The sequence below is a fragment of the Balaenoptera acutorostrata genome, chromosome 9 (assembly GCF_949987535.1).
Source record: "Balaenoptera acutorostrata chromosome 9, mBalAcu1.1, whole genome shotgun sequence".
Lineage (NCBI taxonomy): Eukaryota > Metazoa > Chordata > Mammalia > Artiodactyla > Balaenopteridae > Balaenoptera > Balaenoptera acutorostrata.
The window spans coordinates 46,474,171-46,493,874 of NC_080072.1; positions in this window are offsets into that span (position 1 = coordinate 46,474,171).

Genomic DNA, 19,704 nt, shown 5'->3' on the forward strand with positions numbered 1-19,704 from the left:
TACCAGAAGCTAGCTCTCCCTGTGCCCTAGCAGACCTCTTCACTGAAGTTCTAACAGATTCAGAGCTTTTGGTGGATATTGTAAATACCATGAAATTAAAGCTAAGTGGAGACTTGTGTAAATTAAATTGACTTCAGATAGAATATCAAGAAGCTGACTTTACTAGGCTGTAGAAATAAATGGCATTCCTGGTGCTCTGCCCAACCCTCCCCAAGGGGGAAACTGATTTTTAACCCAGCAAATGTAGCCTCTTTTGTTAGAGAGGTGGGCCTTGGCTTCAGTTTACAGCCAGAATTCTCGCAATTCAGCTAGAGAATTGGGCCAAAGGATGTCCCAGAGTTCGACGTGGTGTGGGGCAGCTTGTCAGAAGTCACACCTGTGTCCCCCCCAACCAGTGCTTCAAGAACAACTCAGATGCCCCTTAAAGAGCAACATCTCCCCACTCGCATCTTGTTCAAAAGACACTGAACAGGGTGTTTTACAACCTACCATACTATGGAATGACAATATTTGGATGTACTGGGCATGTGCCTTGCATGAAGGACATAATGCTTTTAGTATCAGCACACTAAGTCTACAGTGTCGTATCTTAAAGATAAGATTCCACATCTTCGGGCTTCCTTGGTGGCGCAGTGGTTGAGAATCTGCCTGCTAATGGAGGGGACACAGGTTCAAGCCCTGGTCTGGGAAGATCCCACATGCCACAGAGCAGCTAAGCCTGTGTGCCACAACTGAGCCTGCGCGTCTGAAGCCTGTGCTCCACAACAAGAGGCTATGATAGAGGCCCGCGCACCGCAATGAAGAGTGGCCCCTGCTTGCCGCAACTAGAGAAAGCCCTCGCACAGAAACGAAGACCCAACACAGCCAAAAATAATTAATTAAAAAAAAAAATTCCACATCTTCCCCCAAAATTGGCTTTCCTTTAAATACAGCAAAACAGGTTGCCTTCATTTTGCCAACTCTTCCCCACCCCACCCCCCAAACAGGCTGCACTTCACTCCTACACCAAAACTTAAGATCACTAGTAACTCCAGTGCTGCCTGTTACCCAGTAGGTTTTGATCATCTTCCAGGCAGCATTTGACAGTAAATCACTCCTTGAGACTTCACTTCTTTTCAGGACACCTCAGTTTTCCTTCTTCCTCACTCTGCCTTCTTAAGTCTCTAATGGCAAATGCTTGATGTCAAACCAAATGTCCAGTTATCAAATCTTGTTAATTCTTCCTTCAAAACATTAGAAATTGGACAACTCACCTCTTCAACTGTAGCTCTCGTTTCTCGCCTAGATACCACACCACCCTTAACTGGATTCTCTGCTTTACCCTTGCTCTCCTTTTAGTCTCCAACACAGCAGCCAGAGGAACAGGAATCCTTCAAAACAAAACTCGCTTAGCACAAAATCCGCCAAAACGACTTTCAACCTAGATTTTTAAGTGGAAATACTTAAAATTGATCTACACAGCCCTAGGTCTGATCTAGTCTCCCTTCCTCCCTGCTTCTACCTGCACCCTGTTTCTCGGGTCGTTTCCTGCCACTGGCTCTTGCTCATTCTGTTCCCACCACCCTGGCCTCCTTTGAGGTTCCTGGGACATGCCAAGCACTGGAGGTTTTCTGTTCCTGCTGCCCTTTGGAAAACTGGATGACTGGCTCTCTTCCCCTGTCAAGTCTTGGCTCAAATACCACTTTTATTAGTAAGGGCCACACCTGTCTTCCATATTGTAAATGTAATGCTGAGCACGTCCTTCATCTCTTCCCTGCTGTAGGTATCTCCACGTCTACCGCTGTTATGTGACATGCTGCATATTTGCAGTTGACTCCCTCTAGAATGTGAGGAGCATGACATTTTTGTCTCATTCACTGCTGGATCCCCAGAACTTGGTGCCTAGCATGCATAAGCACTCAAGTAGCTCCACTTAACCACCTGTGTGCTGATGACATCTGTATCTTGAGTTCACACCTCTTTCCAAAACGTCAAACTTGTGCATCCCACCAGCTTCTGGACATTTTATCTGAGTGTACCACAAGCACTTCAAACTCAACATGTCCATCGCTGAACTCTTTCCCTCAAACCAACATTTCCTCTTCTGGCTCAGAATGATACCCCATCCAAGCCAAAAACCCAAGTCATTCTTTACCCCCTTTTTAGCCAATCACCATGTGTTATCCATCTTACTTCCATTATAGCTCTTGAAGCCATTTACTTCCTATTTCTTCACTGCAGTGCTGTAAAACCACCCACATCAGACTCCAGAGCATTCCCTGCCAGTATCTGAACGAATTGCCCAGTGACACCAGGTCCTCAGAGGCCTGGGTAGAAGCCCACAGTTGACAGCTTGAATCATGTGTCCACCCCTTGCTGCCTTGGTTTCCTTTAGTGGATCAAGCGTCTGGGTTTTGGGCCCCCTCTTGTGTCAAGCAGGCCCTGACCCCAGCTATATAGTGTAGGGGGAAAAAAAGGAACTTTGGGAGGGATTTGGGTGGACAGCTAGGGAAAAATCCATCATTGTCCACTGTGAGTCCACTCTGTACCCCACTTCCCCACCTAGCACTTACTACATTGCACTGTGACCAACTGCTTAATGCTTGTCTTTCCACTTTCTACTCCCCCAAGAGGAGGGTGGGGACTGTCTCATTCATTGCTCTATTCCCAGTGCCTAGCACAGTGCTGGGCACATATTAGGGATCAGTAAATAGGTATTGAATGCGACATGAATCTAGGTTTTTAGAAACCCAAATTTTATGCAGTTGGGGGTGGGGGAGAAGTTGTGGCTCTTAAAAGAAGACAAAATTGTGTTCCGGGCCCAGAGGAGTCCTATGTAAGAAAATGGCCTTGAAACATAAGCTTCGTTGACTTCATGGTAACTCTGAGTGAGAGACTAGAGTCTATACACTACATTAGAATTTTCATACCTATCTGTACCCACTAGACAGAAACTAAAAACGGTATTTATCAAAAAATCCTTGTTGAAGGGACTTGACTTTTTCTCATTAGTGGCTGCCCAGCCTTACCATTTCCCAATGCTTCCAGTCCAATTACAAAGAACCACGTTCCCCACATTACATTCATTTATTCATCTGTACGTGCAAAAGTGAGTTCCTCATCTGTGCCAGCCTGGCACTAGGGGCTGGGACACAGCATGAGTTAAGACACCATCTCTCCCCGCAGGGAGCCCACTGTCCAGAGGGGGAGCAGACAGGAGCAGACCCCTGTGGCCATAGGGCAGGCAGTGGACACACTGAGATGGGAGAAAGGGGCCACCTGAGGGGAGAGGAGGAAACATCCTGGAGAAGCTGAGACTTCAAGGAAGAGTTGCTTTCCCAGCAAACGTTTGAGTTGAGGGAGGGCTTTCCAGGCACAGGCGGGGAACCCACCTCCGCCTTTCTCCTGGCTCCGCAGAGCTCCCATCTCCCTTCCACTCTACACCAGGACAGAGTCCACTTCCAAATGAGGGGGCATCTTTCATCTTCTGCTGGAGAATAGCAGCTGTGCAGTGGGGCCAGGAGGACAGGGAATCACGAAGCTGTTCCCCACTTACCTCAATAGATTCTGAGACTTCCAAGGAGCATCCTCCAAGGAAAGCCAGGGCTCTTGCCAAGGGAACTTCTCAGCGCAGAGCAGAGAGGAGCAGAAGCAGGACACTGAAGTCACACAGGCTGTCCAGACCCACAGGCTGTCCTCCGAGCCTACATCACCTGGAGTTAGTCCAGGAGGATGGGATAGAGCAAGGCCACCCATCAGGATGCTGTCTCTATAGCGCCCTCTGCTGGGCTCCCAGGAGAAAGACCCCCTTGGCAGGCTATTGTACCCTTGTTCCACAGGAAAGGCCAAGACCTATTGGGCATGCTCATCAATGGGAGAAGAGGCAGTGAGAATTTTGGCCTCAACGATGCAACGCTGTGACTGATAAGCAGCGAATCCTTGAGGGCTGTTCAGGTCTGCCTGGGACGTACAGAGTCACAGACCAGAGCGTGCATCCCAGCTCCCCCATTAATTAGTTCCATGAGCTTAGGTCAATCACTTTACCTCTCTGGGCTTCATTTGCCTTATCTGTGAAATAATCCTTGGTTTGTCCACCTCCTAGGGTTGTTGTGAGGAGTCAGATAGGTAATGAAAAACAGCGTTGGACAGGCGTGGGATTGCTCTCCAAATCCATTCATCTCATAAATACTTATTGAGTCCAAGCTATGTGCCAGGCAGTATTCCAGTGCTGGGGATATAACAGTGAATGAGACAAAGTCTTCTTATGGAGCAAACATTCCAGGTGATTGGAGAGAAAGAGAACAAACACATATATAATGTCAGTAGTAAAAAATGCTCTACGCAGAGAAATAAACAGAACAAGAGTGATGTAAATGCTACTTGAAATAGGGTATTATGAGGAAGTGACCTCTGAGCAAAGATCTAAATAAAGCGAGGGAGTGAACTATGCAGATATCTGCAGGAAGAGGGGGAGCAAAACCAATGGCCCTGAGATGGGAACACAGGTGGAGTGCCTGAGGGTCAATGCAGGGGTCAGTGTGACTGAATAGAGTAGGGGCCTGAGGCTGGAGAGGGGCAGGGGCGACACGTGGAGCTAGTAGGACATGGTAATAACTTCGGTATTTTTTCTACGTGGAATGGACTGTCTTTGGAGGATTACTATTATTATTTATTAATGATATTAATAATGCATTAATACTATCCAGTGCTATGCTATGGCTTATTATTATGATTATTCTAGCTAACATTTCTTGGGCATTTAGTATATGCCAGGCTGGATTAGGTACATTAATCATTGCATTTCATCTTCCCAACCTCCTTGAGGCAGGTACTTTACCATCTCTATTTCATTGATGAGGAAATTGAGGCTCAGAGAAGTTAAGCACCTCACCCAAGATCTTTCATTTATTCAGCCAGTGGTTAGGAGCACATTTCTTCATGCTCTTTCGAAAGTTTTAAGTCACAGCATCGTGATTCGGACCCTGCGCTGCATCTCGAGAGCCAGCCCTCACCACCACGTGCACAACTGCATGTTGAGGGGACAGAGAGGGGGAAAGAAAGGAAGAGACCTGTCCCAGCGACAGTGAGCCCCTCCTTCCTGGGGGTGCGCAGAGCTAGTGAGTATGTGAGGGTCACAGGACCTGAAGTGAGGAGCAATCAGCCTCCAAATCCCCCTTTAATAGGTTCAGTTGTGTCCCCCTCAAAAGATATGCTGACTTCCTAACTCTCGGTAGCTGCCAATGTGACCTTATTTGGAAATCAGATCTTTGCAGATGTCATCAAGCTGTGCCAGAAAGCACAAAGAAATTTAACACGGATTTAATCATTATTCCTGGGGACACTATCACACAATCTAAAGAGTTAGCAAAAGTTGTAAACAAGCCATTTTAAGGATCACTTGAAAACTCTGTATGCTAGGGACTTCCCAGTCCAGTGGTTAAGACTCCGTGCTTCCACTGCAGGGGTCACAGGTTCGATCCCTTGTCAGGGAACTAAGATCCCACAATCCATATGTTAAATGGAGATGGAAAATACCCCACCTACTGGACAAATGGAAAGGCCAAATATCCTAATGTGATGCAGTTGGGCACTTGTAACTCGGGTGCCAGGAGCAACGTTGCTCCTGTAGTGCCGCCCCCAAAAGGACCTGTGTGTTACCAGAGCTGCCGGAGCCGCTACCCCCTCAGCCCCACTCCCTGCAGCCTGAACTGGTTACACATCTTCCCACTGGGCCTCCCTCCCTCCTCAGGCCAGCAGAAGGCTAAGTGCCCCCTGTCAGCCACCCTGGACCCCCCGCCCCCGAACGTCTCCATACACCTGCTAATCTATGCCAACTCCCCGCCCCTGCTCTCTCAAGCCCTTCCTCCATACCCTCTGGGTCCCACAGTCCATCACCAGCAAATGTCCCTGTATCCCCAATCTCTCTCTGAACATTCCTGCCACCTTGTTCTGAAGGAAACACAGCTGTCCCCTGATGCCATCACTTCCCCTGCTGTCCTTCCTTTCATGCCAGTGGCCTCGGGTGGCCAGTGTCCACCTTGCTTCCCACCAACGCTTTCCAGCCACGTCTGCCCTCCTTTCTTCCGAACACCCAGATCCTTTGAAGTTTGTGCCACCAGACGTCACTACCTCCCCGGTATGTTGACTTCCCTGTTCTTCAAAATAACCATCTCACATTTTCTCCTCCTTCCCTAAGCCTTCGCTGACTTTCCCCTCCCTGTCTCTCCACACCCCAGCCCTAGCTGGTGAAATTGCCTTGCCAGGCTTTTCAGCCCCAATGAAAAAAAACTGTGGGTGTTCCCCCAGCAAGGGCACATTTGTAATGATATACAACCTTGCTACTCCAAGTATAGTCTTTGGACTAGTATCACCTGGGAACTTGTTAGAATTGCAGAATAACTGGTCTCACTACAGACCTACTGGATCAGAATCCCATTAAAGTTTGACGAGCCTTGATACACAACCTAATACAGCCCCCCTTGCTGACCACCAAGGATTGTACTGTGTCCCCAGCTGTGGTGGCCTGGGACTCAGCTTCTACTTCATTGAGAAGCAATTCTATTCCCCCATCTCTTCCTACCATTGAAACTACCGACTTGCCAACAATTGTCCCCACGTGACTCTCCTCCTTTTACTATGGATCAAAGGTCCTAGCTCTTTCCGGGACTTCCCTGGTGGCGCAATGGTTAAGAATCCGCCTTCCAATGCAGGGGGACTGGGTTTGATCCCTGGTTAAGGAACTAGATCCCACATGCATGCCGTAACTAAGAGTTTGCATGCCATAACTGAGGAGCCCACGAACCTCAACTAAGGAGCCCGCCTGCTACAACTAAGACCCGGTGCAACCAAAATAAATAATAAATAAAATAAAATAATAGTTAAAAAAAAAATGGTCCCAGCTCTTTCCAAAAGCCAAACCCTCTCTCCATTCTCAGACCCCATCCCCTGGGGCTAAATAACTATAAGGCACTTGCTGTCTGCACCACAGGGAATAGAGGGCCACTGGCCATAGCACAACTGTCCCTGGGATTACGCTGTCAGCTCATATGACAACTGAGAGCTTCAAAGCTGCTTTGAATAGGGGTTTTGCACAAGATCAGCTGTTTGCAATGTGAGATTGCAGCATGAAGAGTCCCTGAGTCTTCTTGGAATCAGAAGAGTGGAAATCTGACTTCTGCAATTTCTGTGAACCATGAAAAAGAGGGATACTCGTGGCTCTAATGCCAGAAAGTTCAGACTAGACCGATAAGAGGGCTGCAGGTGCTGAAGCAAGGTTTGAACATCCATTAAGCCAGCCCCAGCATTTGTCCCTCCTTTAATTGCTCACAGCCAAGGAGTATGGTGATGCTGCCTTTTCCCACCTCCTTGGCCCAAGAGTGCTCCTTTGCAGTGCTTCGCTGCCACTGAAGGCTGGGAGCAGCAGGAGGAGAGAGAAGCGAGGAACGTGTCTGCAGGCAGGCACAGCGCGTACATGCAGGTCAGGACAACCTGGCAGCGGGCTGTGGCAGGAAATGAAGTCTCCACTTCTTTCCAGTCAAGGAAATTGGAGCACTGGCTCCCACTGGAGAAATCAAAGCCGCATTGTTTCAAAGAACAAAACAGTCCTGGAGCGAACAAAGGTTTTGGCATTGAGCTCTCTCCGGAGAAGATGCTGTCAAAGACACTCCACCCCACTTAGAGGAATCCAGTCTGTCGGGGACTAAAAACCAACCCACAGTTTCATTTATTAGGCTCATGCTCAGAGGGGTCATCTTTCGGTAGTTTGACTAATATTTGGTGCCTTCGCAATTGTCAAAATGAGACCAAAATCCGGTGAGCCGTATTAAAGGTTTCTAAGAAACTGCAACATTACAATTTACAACCATGTGGAGAGTCTGGCAGTGCACTTGCTGATGGCTGCCATGTCTGGGAAGGGGCATCTGGGCTTGGACCAAATGGCTGCCATTGACGGTCCAAGTGTAAACATGGCTCCAACAAAACAAATTTGCCAAAATCCATTGTAGGAGAGAAGGATGGAGGCACCAGATACCTCAGAGCAGAGAGTCCAATCTTTTCCTGCAACCTCCATTTTTAGATAAGAAATGTGATTTTAAGAACAAAATATAAATGAGCACCTACTTCTTGTTGTCTTATGCTGGGACCTTGGAAAAGAGATGAAAAAGATATAATCCTGGTCCTTGAGTTCACTGTCTGGTGGGGACATAGGAATAGATCATTTCAATCAATAGTCTGGGGTCATTCGGGGCAGAGCTGAGGAGCCTGACACGCCTCACTTTCTATAGGAACACGCGACAATAACCAGCGTTCGAATTATGACCCTGAATCATCAAAAGAGGGTTAATACCTCACTCAAAAGTATCATATGTGGGAATGCAGAGGGCAGCAACAGAGAAAGGGCATACAGGAAGCCTGTGGTAGGGGTATAGTTCTTGTATTGTTTTCATATTTTATTACATCACATATTCTTCTGTGTTCATGATAAAAGTAATGAATGAAGCTGAGTCTTTGACAATACTGAGTCTTCTGATTGAACTGTACCTTCCTTTCCCCAAATCCCAGATGTCCAGCACAGGATACAATAAATTTTCCTTACTGTTAAATCGGTTTGAAACAGTGTTTTCTGTGACTTGTCACTAAAAGCATCCTAATTGCAATAGGACACAACATTTTCCTAACCTACCTGGCTGTGGAATTTATTTTTCAAAGAATATCTTTTCGGACTGATGTTTCATGGAAAACATTCTGGGGAACACACTGGATTAGAGTTCTACTTAGGAGATAGAATTGACAAGAAGGTGAATTCACAAATTTAGTGACCTCTGGATAAGAGGCTTGAAAATCCAGCCCTGATGTCTTTTACCTAAAATTGTCCTCTTTGCTACTTAGCTGTGGACTACATAAAAAGAACAAATACAGATTTGCCCCAGGAGTGTTGCCACAGGCAATCTAGAATTGATCAGCTATGTCAAGGGAGATGAATAAAAAGTTAAGATATTTTCCAAAACTCGATATTTTCAAAATGAAAAATGTTACAAAAACATTTTTTTTTGCTGTAGTAAGCAGAATAAATAAGCAAAAAGAGCAAATACATATATTTTGTAGCAAAAAATATAATCTGTACTGATGAAAAAATAAGTTTCCAGTCACTTGACACAGAAAGACCTCAAGTTACTAACGCAGTTGACATAGACAAGACAGTCTGTTTAAAATCCTCTGCAATGACCCTGGAACATATAACTTAGAAGGATCTCAACTTATTCTATAGGTAGGGATACTGAGGCTGAAAAGTGAAGCATTTTGTCACACCAGTGGGGGTGACAGTCAGGCTAGAGGCCAGGGCAGCCTTCCTATTGCCGGCGCTCGGTGCAAAGTACGACTCTGAGGACAGGCTGCAATCTGTTGATCTACTCCACCCAAATCAGTGGGCACACTGAGATCTAGATGAACTGGATTAGCCTGTAACATAAACCCTTTCCTGTGCTCCTGATGTTATACGGCGAGCATCACAACTGACCTGCACCGCTCTAACTTACCCAAATGACCAGAGCATCAAAACTACCTTTAGGAAAAGGTTGTGCTGCCCTACACTCCAAATTCTAGTTTTAGGAGTTGACTCTTCTCTCTTTTAAATGGTCTTTCTTGCCTCTATTGTCTACTTACTCTTCCAGGGAAGAAATTATTCATTAGTGAAATCAAAACAAGGGATACTCAAAAATATTCTTCTCAACAGGAACTAGGAAGAAGCAAGCACTTTTAAAAGGATGACCTATGAAAGGGTAACTGACCCAGCCCCACTTGGTCTGAACAAGGATCCGTAAGTTTGACGAATACTGTCAGACATTCGGAACTGATTTGCTCATAGGGAGGACGTCACTGGGAACTGATCACAGGTACATCCCTGAATCCGCCTTCATAATCCTCCCAACAATCCTACAAGTTAGGTATAGTCTTCTGCTATATTAGAAGAGTTGCCCGATTAGGAAACTTCATGTTATAAACATAATAACTCCAATGGAGGAAGTGAGTTTCAAGTCAGAATAACAAAGTGGTTTTTCTTGCCACAATTTAAGCAAAAGTTATTTTAAAGCTTAATAGCTAGAATTATGGTTGTGGAACTTGGTCTGGTTCTGAATTAACATCGAAGCCAGAGCAAATAGCATTCTCTAACTGGGACAGATCCAACTGAGGCTTTCAAAACATACAGGGTAGGAGAAATGGCTCGTGTCAGAAAGTGGCCTAACTAGGTAAGTAGCTTGCCTCAGGTCTCACGGCTTGTGAGTGGCGAAAGGTGAGATTCTAGGACTCCTGGACTCCAGTATCTCTGCTCTTCACCAGCTATTCCCTGCTGCCTTCTGCTAACAGCAAGGCCACTAAGAAATGGAAGGCGAAGGTTCCAGTTCAAGGAGGGGACACAGAAGGATCCTGAATTCACCTCCTCCCACGCACATGCTGAATCTACAGCTACATAGGGAACAATTTTCTCTGAAAAAAAACCCCTAAAAACTAGCAGAACAACTCCTTCCTACTGGGCACATGAGAAAAAAACCACATTAAAGTGGGTAGGAAAGGCTGAAACACCATTTTGTTATGAAGCCCCCAACCCACAATGGGCACAATGGGAAGGGACCCCAAACCCAGAGCTTCTCCCTGAAGAGCAGACGGCTTGAGTCCCACGTTGTGCACTCCACCTTTCAAGACCTGCTCCTGAGACGAGCCCCCGAAACACCTAGTTTTGAAAACCACCAGTTCATGCTCCAAAGACCCGTGGGGCCCTGGCAAACCGAGAAACGTCTCCAAGAGAGCTCACACGGACTCGCGCACCCAGGACCCAGGGCAGGGCAGCCTTTGCAAAGTGCCCAGCCTTGAGGTGAAAGAGGTTCATCTGCTAGTTTTAAAGCATCGGACTGAGGGGCCCTGGCCTGCTGGCCCGGACAGAGGCCTGTGGTTTCCTTCTGTGCTCCTTCTGCCTTGCTAAAGCCAGCAGGCACTATCTTTTTCTTTCTTTTTAAAAAAACGTTTATCTCTTTTATCTTTAAAAAAATCTTTCTTTTTAAAAAATTAAAAAAGTTTTTTCAGTGGGCACCATCCTTGCACCTGCCTCCCACCTGGCCCCAGCTGGGCGCCATCTTTCCTCCCCCGCTGCCTTCCAGAGCTGGGATCTCCTGGAGGGGAGCTGCTACACTCGCCCGGTGCCCCGGGTTTTACATCTGGTGACCCAGTTTTTACAGCTGTAGCCCAGGGGACGCCCCTCCATTTCCTGGCTCTGGAGGCCAGGGGGGCCTTGAGTTCCCTGGGTCCACGGGATTGTAACAATCAGAAGAACAGTTGTTCGCAGACATCTACCCCCAGGCAGCACAGACAGCAGATTGAAACTTACCCTGTCTTTCTGTTGAAAGAGGCCTATTTGCTTGTCCAGCAGCTGTGGCCTGAGGGGCAGGCACACTTCAAGGGCCGGCTCAGGGAACAGAGGCTGGTGGACGCCATCAGTGTGTTTTCACTCTGCCTTGGCCCAGCTTACCTGAATCTGAAATGCTTCCCACCCTCACGGCCAACAGACCCAGGAATTCAGCCTTTATGTGAAAGAGGCCTATTAGCATATCATCATTGCTGCTGCCTGAGAGTCTGGCTTCCAATCAGCCTTAATCTAGGTGCTGATTGAGATCCTCTCCTCTGGGACACTGACGGGGGTCAACACACCCTCAACTACTAGGAGCTATTAAAAATAAAATAGGCTGCTTGGACAAGCACAAAGGTTTGAGAGACAACCAAGAGCTAGGGCAGGGTTGAGCAATAAAGTTTACCTGTCACCATACATCGTTACAAAAAATTTTTTTTTCTTGTGATGAGAACTTTTAAGATCTCCTCTTTCAGCAGCTTTCAAATATGCATTACAGTATTAACTATAGTCACCATGCTGTACATTACATCCCACGTCTTATTTATTTTATAACTGCAAGTTTGTACCTTTTGACCCCCTTTACCCTTTCACCCATACTCCACCACCCCCTGCCTCTGACAACCACTATCTGTTCTCTGTGTCTATGAGCTTAGGTTAGTTTGGCTTTGTTTTTTAGATTCTACATATAAATGATCATATGGTATTTTTCTCTGACTTATTTCACTTAGCATAATGCCATCAAGGTCCATCCAAGTCATTACAAACAGCAAGATTTTCTTCTTTTTTATGGCTGAGTAGTATTCCAGTGTGTGTGTGTGTGTGTGTGTGTGTGTGTGTGTGTGTGTGTGTGTGTATAATCACATCTTCTTTATCCATTCATCTGTTTATGGACACTCAGGTTGCTTCCATGTCTTGGCTATTGTAAATAGTTTCTTGCATCCTTAAAAGCACTCCACAAATCTACAAAGAATTACAAAACTTGAGAGGGACCTTCAAGATGGTAGAGGAGTGAGACGTGGAGATCACCTTCCTCCCCACAAATACATCAGAAGTACATCTACATGTGGAACAACTCCTACAGAATACCTACTGAACGCTGGCAGGAGACCTCAGACCTCCCAAAAGGCAAGAAACTCCCCACGTACCTGGGTAGGGCAAAAGAAAAAAGAAAAAACAGAGACAAAAGCATAGGGATGGGACCTGCACCTCTGGGAGGGAGCTGTGAAGGAGGAAAACTTTCCACACACTAGGAAGGCCCTTCACTGGCGGAGACAGGGGGTGGCAGAGGCGAAGCTTCGGAGCCATGGAGGAGAGCGCAGCAACAGGGGTGCGGAGGGCAAAGCAGAGAGATTCCCGCACAGAGGATCAGTGCTGACCTGCACTCACCAGCCCGAGAGGCTTGTCTGCTCACCCGCGGGGACGGGTGGGGGCTGGGAGCTGGGGCTCGGGCTTTGGTTGGATCCCAGGGAGAGGACTGGGGTTGGCTGCGTGAACACAGCCTGAAGGGGGCTAGTGCGCCACAGCTAGCTGGGCGGGAGTCCGGGAAAAAGTCTGGAGCTGCCGAAGAGACAAGAGACAATTGTTTCAGGATGCACGAGGAGAGGGGGTTCAGAGCACCGCCTAAACGAGCTCCAGAGACGGGTGCGAGCCGCGGCTATCAGCGCGGACCCCAGAGACAGGCATGAGACGCTAAGGCTGCTGCTGTCACCACCAAGAAGGCTGTGTGCAAGCACAGGTCACTATCCACACCGCCCCTCCTGGGAGCCTGTGCAGCCCGCCACTGCCAGGGTCCCGTGATCCAGGGACAACTTCCCTGGGAGAACGCACGGCGTGCCTCAGGCTGGTGCAACGTCACGCCAGCCTCTGCTGCCACAGGCTCGCCCCGCATCCATACCCCTCCCTCCCCCAGGCCTGAGTGAGCCAGAGCCCCCAAATCAGCTGCTCCTTTAATCCCATCCTGTCTGAGCGAAGAACAGACACCCTCAGGCGACCTACACGCAGAGGCGGGTCCAAATCCAAAGCTGACCCCCGGGAGCTGTGCGAACAAGAAGAGGAAGGGAAATTCCTCTCAGCAGCCTCAGGAGCAGTGAATTAAATCTCCACAGTCAACTTGATGTACCCTGCATCTGTGGAATACCTGAATAGACAACGAATCATCCCAAATTGAGGAGGTGGACTTTGGGAGCAACTGTAGACTTGAGGTTTGCATTCTGCATCTAATTTGTTTTTGGTTTTATGTTTATCTTAGTTTAGTATTTAGAGTTTATTATCATTGATAGATTTGTTTATTGATTTGGTTGCTCTTTTCCTTTTTTTATATATAGATATATATATATATTTCCTTTTTCTCTTTTTGTGTTATGTGTTTGCTTCTTTGTGTGATTTTTGTCTGTATAGCTTTGCTTTTACCATTTGTCCTAGGGTTCTGTCTTTTCTTTTTTTTTTTTTTGTATACTTTTTAGCACTTGTTATCATCGGTGGATTTGTTTTTTGGTTTGGTTGTTCTCTTCTTTCTCTCTTTTATTTTTTATTACTTTTTAATTTTTTAAAATTTTTAATAATTAAAAAATATTTTTATTTTAATAACTTTATTTTTTCTTCTCCCTCCCTCCCTCCCTCCCTCCCTCCCTCCCTCCCTCTCTCTCTCTCTCTCACTCTTCCTTTCTTTTTTTCTCCCTTTTCTTCTGAGCTGTGTGGCTAACAGGGTCTTGGTGCTCCAGCCAGGTGTCAGGCATGTGCCTCTGAGGTGGGAGAGCCGAGTTCAGGACATTGGTCCACCAGAGACCTCCCGGCTCCATGTAATGTCAAACGGTGAAAGCTCTCCCAGAGATCTACATCTCAACACTAAGACCCAGCTCCACTCAATGAACAGCAAGCTACAGTGCTGGACACCCTATGCCAAACAACTAGCAAGACAGAAACACAACCCCACCCATCAGCAGAGGCTGCCTAAAATCATAATGTCACAGACACCCCAAAACACACCACTGGATGCAGTCCTGACCACCAGAAAGACAAGATCCAGCCTCATCCACCAGAACACAGGCACCAGTCCCCTCCACCAGGAAGCCTACACAACCCACTGAGCCAACCTTAGCCACTGGGGACAGACACCAAAAACAATGGGAACTATGAACCTGCAGCCTGTAAAAAGGAGACCCCAAATGCAGTATGTTAAGCAAAATGAGAAGACAGAGAAACACAGGGCAGATGAAGGAGCAAGATAAAAAAAACCCACCAGACCAAACAAATGAAGAGGAAATAGGCAGTCTACCTGAAAAAGAATTCAGAGTAATGATAGTAAAGATGATCTAAAATCTTGGAGATAGAATGGAGAAAATACAAGAATCGTTTAACAAGGACCTAGAAGAGCTAAAGAGCAAACAAACAATGATGAACAACACAATAAATGAAATCAAAAATTCTCTAGAAGGAATCAAAAGCAGAATAACTGAGGCAGAAGAACGGATAAGTGACCTGGAAGATAAAATAGTGGAAATAACTACTGCAGAGCAGAACAAAGAAAAAAGAATGAAAAGAACTGAGGACAGTCTCCGAGACCTCTGGGACAACAATAAATTCACCAACATTCGAATTATAGGGGTCCCAGAAGAAGAAGAGAAAAAGAAAGGGACTGAAAAAATATTTGAAGAGATTATAGTTGAAAACTTCCCTAATATGGGGAAGGAAATAGTCAGTCAAGTCCAGGAAGCACAGAGAGTCCCATACAGGATGAACCCAAGGAGAAACATGCCTAGACACATATTAATCAAACTATCAAAAATTAAATACAAAGAAAAATTATTAAAAGCAACAAGGGAAAAACAACAAATAACACACTAGGGAATCCCCATAAGGTTAACAGCTGATCTTTCAGCAGAAACTCTGCAAGCCAGAAGGGAGTGGCAGGACATATTTAAAGTGATGAAAGGGAAAAACATACAACCAAGGATACTCTACCCAGGAAGGATCTCATTCAGATTCGACGGAGAAATTCAAACCTTTACAGACAAGCAAAAGCTAAGAGAATTCAGCACCACCAAACAAGCTCTATAACAAATGCTAAATTTCTCTAGGCAGGAAACACAAGAGAAGGAAAAGACCTACAATAACAAACCCAAAACAATTAAGAAGATGGTAATAGGAACATACATATCGATAACTACCTTAAATGTAAATGGATTAAATGCTCCAACCAAAAGACATAGACTGGCTGAATGGATACAAAAACAAGACCCGTATATATGCTGTCTACAAGAGACCCACTTCAGATCTAGGAACACAAAGAGACTGAAAGTGAGGGGATGGAAAAAGATATTCCATGCAAATGGAAATCAAAAGAAAGCTGGAGTAGCAATTCTCATATCAGACAAAATAGACTTTAAAATAAAGACTATTACAAGAGACAAAGAAGGACACTACATAATGATCAAGGGATCAATCCAGGAAGAAGATATAACAATTGTAAATATTTATGCACCCAACATAGGAGCACCTCAATACATAAGGCAAATGCTAACAGCCATAAAAGGAGAAATTGACAATAACACAATAATAGTAGGGGACTTTAACACCCCCACTTTCACCAATGGACAGATCATCCAAAATGCAAATAAATAAGGAAACACAAGCTTTAAATGATACATTAAACAAGATGGACTTAATTGATATTTATAGGACATTCCATCCAAAAACAACAGAATACACTTTCTTCTCAAGTGCTCATGGAACATTCTCCAGGATAGATCATATCTTGGGTCACAAATCAAGCCTTGGTAAATTTAAGAAAATTGAAATCATATCAAGTATCTTTTCCAACCACAATGCTATGAGACTAAATATCAATCACAGGAAAAAATATTACAGACACATGGAGGGTAAACAATTCACTACTAAATAAGAGATCACTGAAGAAATCAAGGAGGAAATCAAAAAAAATACCTAGACACAAATGACAACGAAAACAGGATGATCCAAAACCTATGGGATGCAGCAAAAGCAGTTCTAAGAGGAAAGTTTATAGCAATACAATCCTACCTCAAGAAACAAGAAACATCTCAAATAAACAACCTAACCTTACACCTAAAGGAACTAGAGAAAGAAGAACAAAAAAACCCCAAAGTTAGCAGAAGGAAAGAAATCATAAAGATCAGATCAGAAATAAATGAAAAAGAAATGAAGGAAACAATAGCAAAGATCAATAACACTAAAAGCTGGCTGAGAAGATAAACAAAATTGATAAACCACTAGCCAGACTCATCAAGAAAAAAAGGGAGAAGACTCAAATCAATAAAATCCGAAATGAAAAAGGAGAAGTAACAACTGACACTGCAGAAATACAAAGGATCATGAGAGATTACTACAAGCAACTCTATGCCAATGAAATGGACAACCTGGAAGAAATGGACAAATTCTTAGAAAAGCACAACCTTCTGAGACTGAACCAGGAAGAAGTAGAAAATATAAACAGACCAATCATAAGCACTGAAATTGAGGCTGTGATTAAAAATCTTATAACAAACAAAAGCCCAGGACCAGATGGCTTCACAAGCGAATTCTATCAAACATTTAGAGAAGAGCGAACACCTATCCTTCTCAAACTCTTCCAAAATATAGCAGAGGGGGGAACACTCCTAAACTCATTCTACGAGGCCACCATCAACCTGATACCAAAACCAGACAAGATATCACAAAAAAAGAAAATTACAGACCAATATCACTGATGAACATAGATGCAAAAATCCTCAACAAAATACTAGCAAACAGAATCCAGCAGCACATTAAAAGGACGATACACTATGATTAAGTGGGGTTTATCCCAGGAATGCAAGGATTCTTCAATATATGCAAATCAATCAATGTGATAAACCATATTAACAAACTGAAGGGGAAAAACCATATGATCATCTCAATGGATACAGAAAAAGCTTTTGACAAAATTCAACACCCATTTATGATAAAAACCCTCCAGAAAGTAGGCATAGAGGGAACTTACCTCAACATAATAAAGGCCATATATGACAAACCCACAGCCAACATTGTTCTCAATGGTGGAAAACTGAAACCATATCCACTAAGATCAGGAACAAGACAAGGTTGTCCACTCTCACCATTATTATTCAACATAGTTTTGGAAGTTTTAGCCGCAGCAATCAGAGAAGAAAAAGAAATAAAAGGAATCCAAATCGGAAAAGAAGTAAAGCTGTCACTGTTTGCAGGTGACATGATATACAGAGAGAATCCTAAAGATGCCACCAGAAAACTACTGGAGCTAATCATTGAATTTGGTAGAGTAGCAGGATACAAAAGTAATGCACAGAAATCTCTTGCATTCCTATACACTAATGATGAAAAACCTGAAAGAGAAATTAAGGAAACACTCCCGTTTACCACTGCAACAAAAAGAATAAAATACCTAGCAATAAACCTACCAAAGGAGACAAAAGACCTGTATGCAGAAAACTATAAGACACTGATGAAAGAAATTAAAGATGATACCAGCAGATGGAGAGTTGTACCATGTTCTTCGTTTGGAAGAATCAATATTGTGAAAATGACTATACTACCCAAAGCAATCTACAGAGTCAATGCAATCCCTATCAAATTACCAATGGCAGTTTTTACAGAACTAGAACAAATCATCTTAAAATTTGTATGGAGATACAAAAGACCCCGAATAGCCAAAGCAGTTTTGAGGGAAAAAAACGGAGCTGAAGGAATCAGACTCCCTGACTTCAGACTATACTACAAAGCTACAGTAATCAAGACCATATGGTACTGACACACAAACGGAAATATAGATCAATGGAACAGGATAGAAAGCCCAGAGATAAACCCACGCACATATGGTCACCTTATCTTTGATAAAGGAGGCAAGAACATATAGTGGAGAAAAGATAGCCTCTTCAATAAGTGGTGCTGGGAAAACTGGACAGCTACATGTTAAAGAATGAAATTAGAACACTCCCTAACACCATACACAAAGATAAACTCAAAATGGATTAAAGACCTAAATGTAAGGCCGGACACTATCAAACTCTTAGAGGAAAACATAGGCAGAACACTCTATGACATAAATCACAGCAAGATCCTTTTTGACCCACCTCCTAGAGAAATGGAAACAAAAATAAACAAATGGGACCTAATGAAACTTAAAAGCTTTTGTACAGCAAAGGAAAACATAAACAAGACGAAAAGACAACCCTCAGAATGGGAGAAAATATTTGCAAATGAAGCAACTGATGAAGGATTAATCTTCAAAATTTACAAGTAGCTCACGCAGCTCAACATCAAAAAAAGAAAAACCCAATCCAAAAATGGGCAGAAGACCTAAGTAGACATTTCTCCAAAGAAGATATACAGATTGCCAACAAACACATGAAAGGATGCTCAACATCACAAATCATTAGAGAAATGCAAATCAAAACTACAATGAGGTATCACCTCACACCCGTCAGAATGGCCATCATCAAAAAATATACAAACAAACAAACAAAAAATACAAACAACAAATGCTGGAGAGGGTGTGGAGAAAAGGGAACCCTCTTGCACTGTTGGTGGGAATGTAAATTGATACAGCCACTATGGAGAACAGTATGGAGGTTCCTTAAAAAACTAAAAATAGAACTACCATACGACCCAGCAATCCCACTACTGGGCATATACCCTGAGAAAACTATAATTCAAAAAGAGTCATGTACCACAATGTTCATTGCAACTCTATTTACAATAGCCAGGACATGGAAGCCACCTAAGTGTCCATCGACAGAAGAATGGATAAAGATGTGGCACATATATACAATGGAGTATTACTCAACCATAGAAAGAAACAAAATTGAGTTATTTGTAGTGAGGTGGATGGACCTAGAGTGTGTCATACAGAGTGAAGTTAAGTCAGAAAAAGAAAAGCAAATACCGTATGCTAACACATGTATATGGAATCTAAAGAAAAGAAAAAAAAAGGTTCTGAAGAACCTAGGGGCAGGACAGGAATAAAGACGCAGACGTAGAGAATGGACTTGAGGACACGGGGAGGGGGATGGGTAAGCTGGGACGAAGTGAGACAGTGGCATGGACATATATACACTACCAAATGTAAAATAGATAGCTAGTGGGAAGCAGCTGCATAGCACAGGGAGAGCAGCTCGGTGCTTTGTGACCACCTAGAGGGGTGGGATAGGGAGGGTGGGAGGGAGACGTAAGAGGGAGGGGATATGGGGATATATGTATACATATAACTGATTCACTTTGTTATAAAGCAGAAACACAACATTGTAAAGCAATTATAATCCAATAAAGATGTTAAAAAAAAAAGAATTACAAAACTT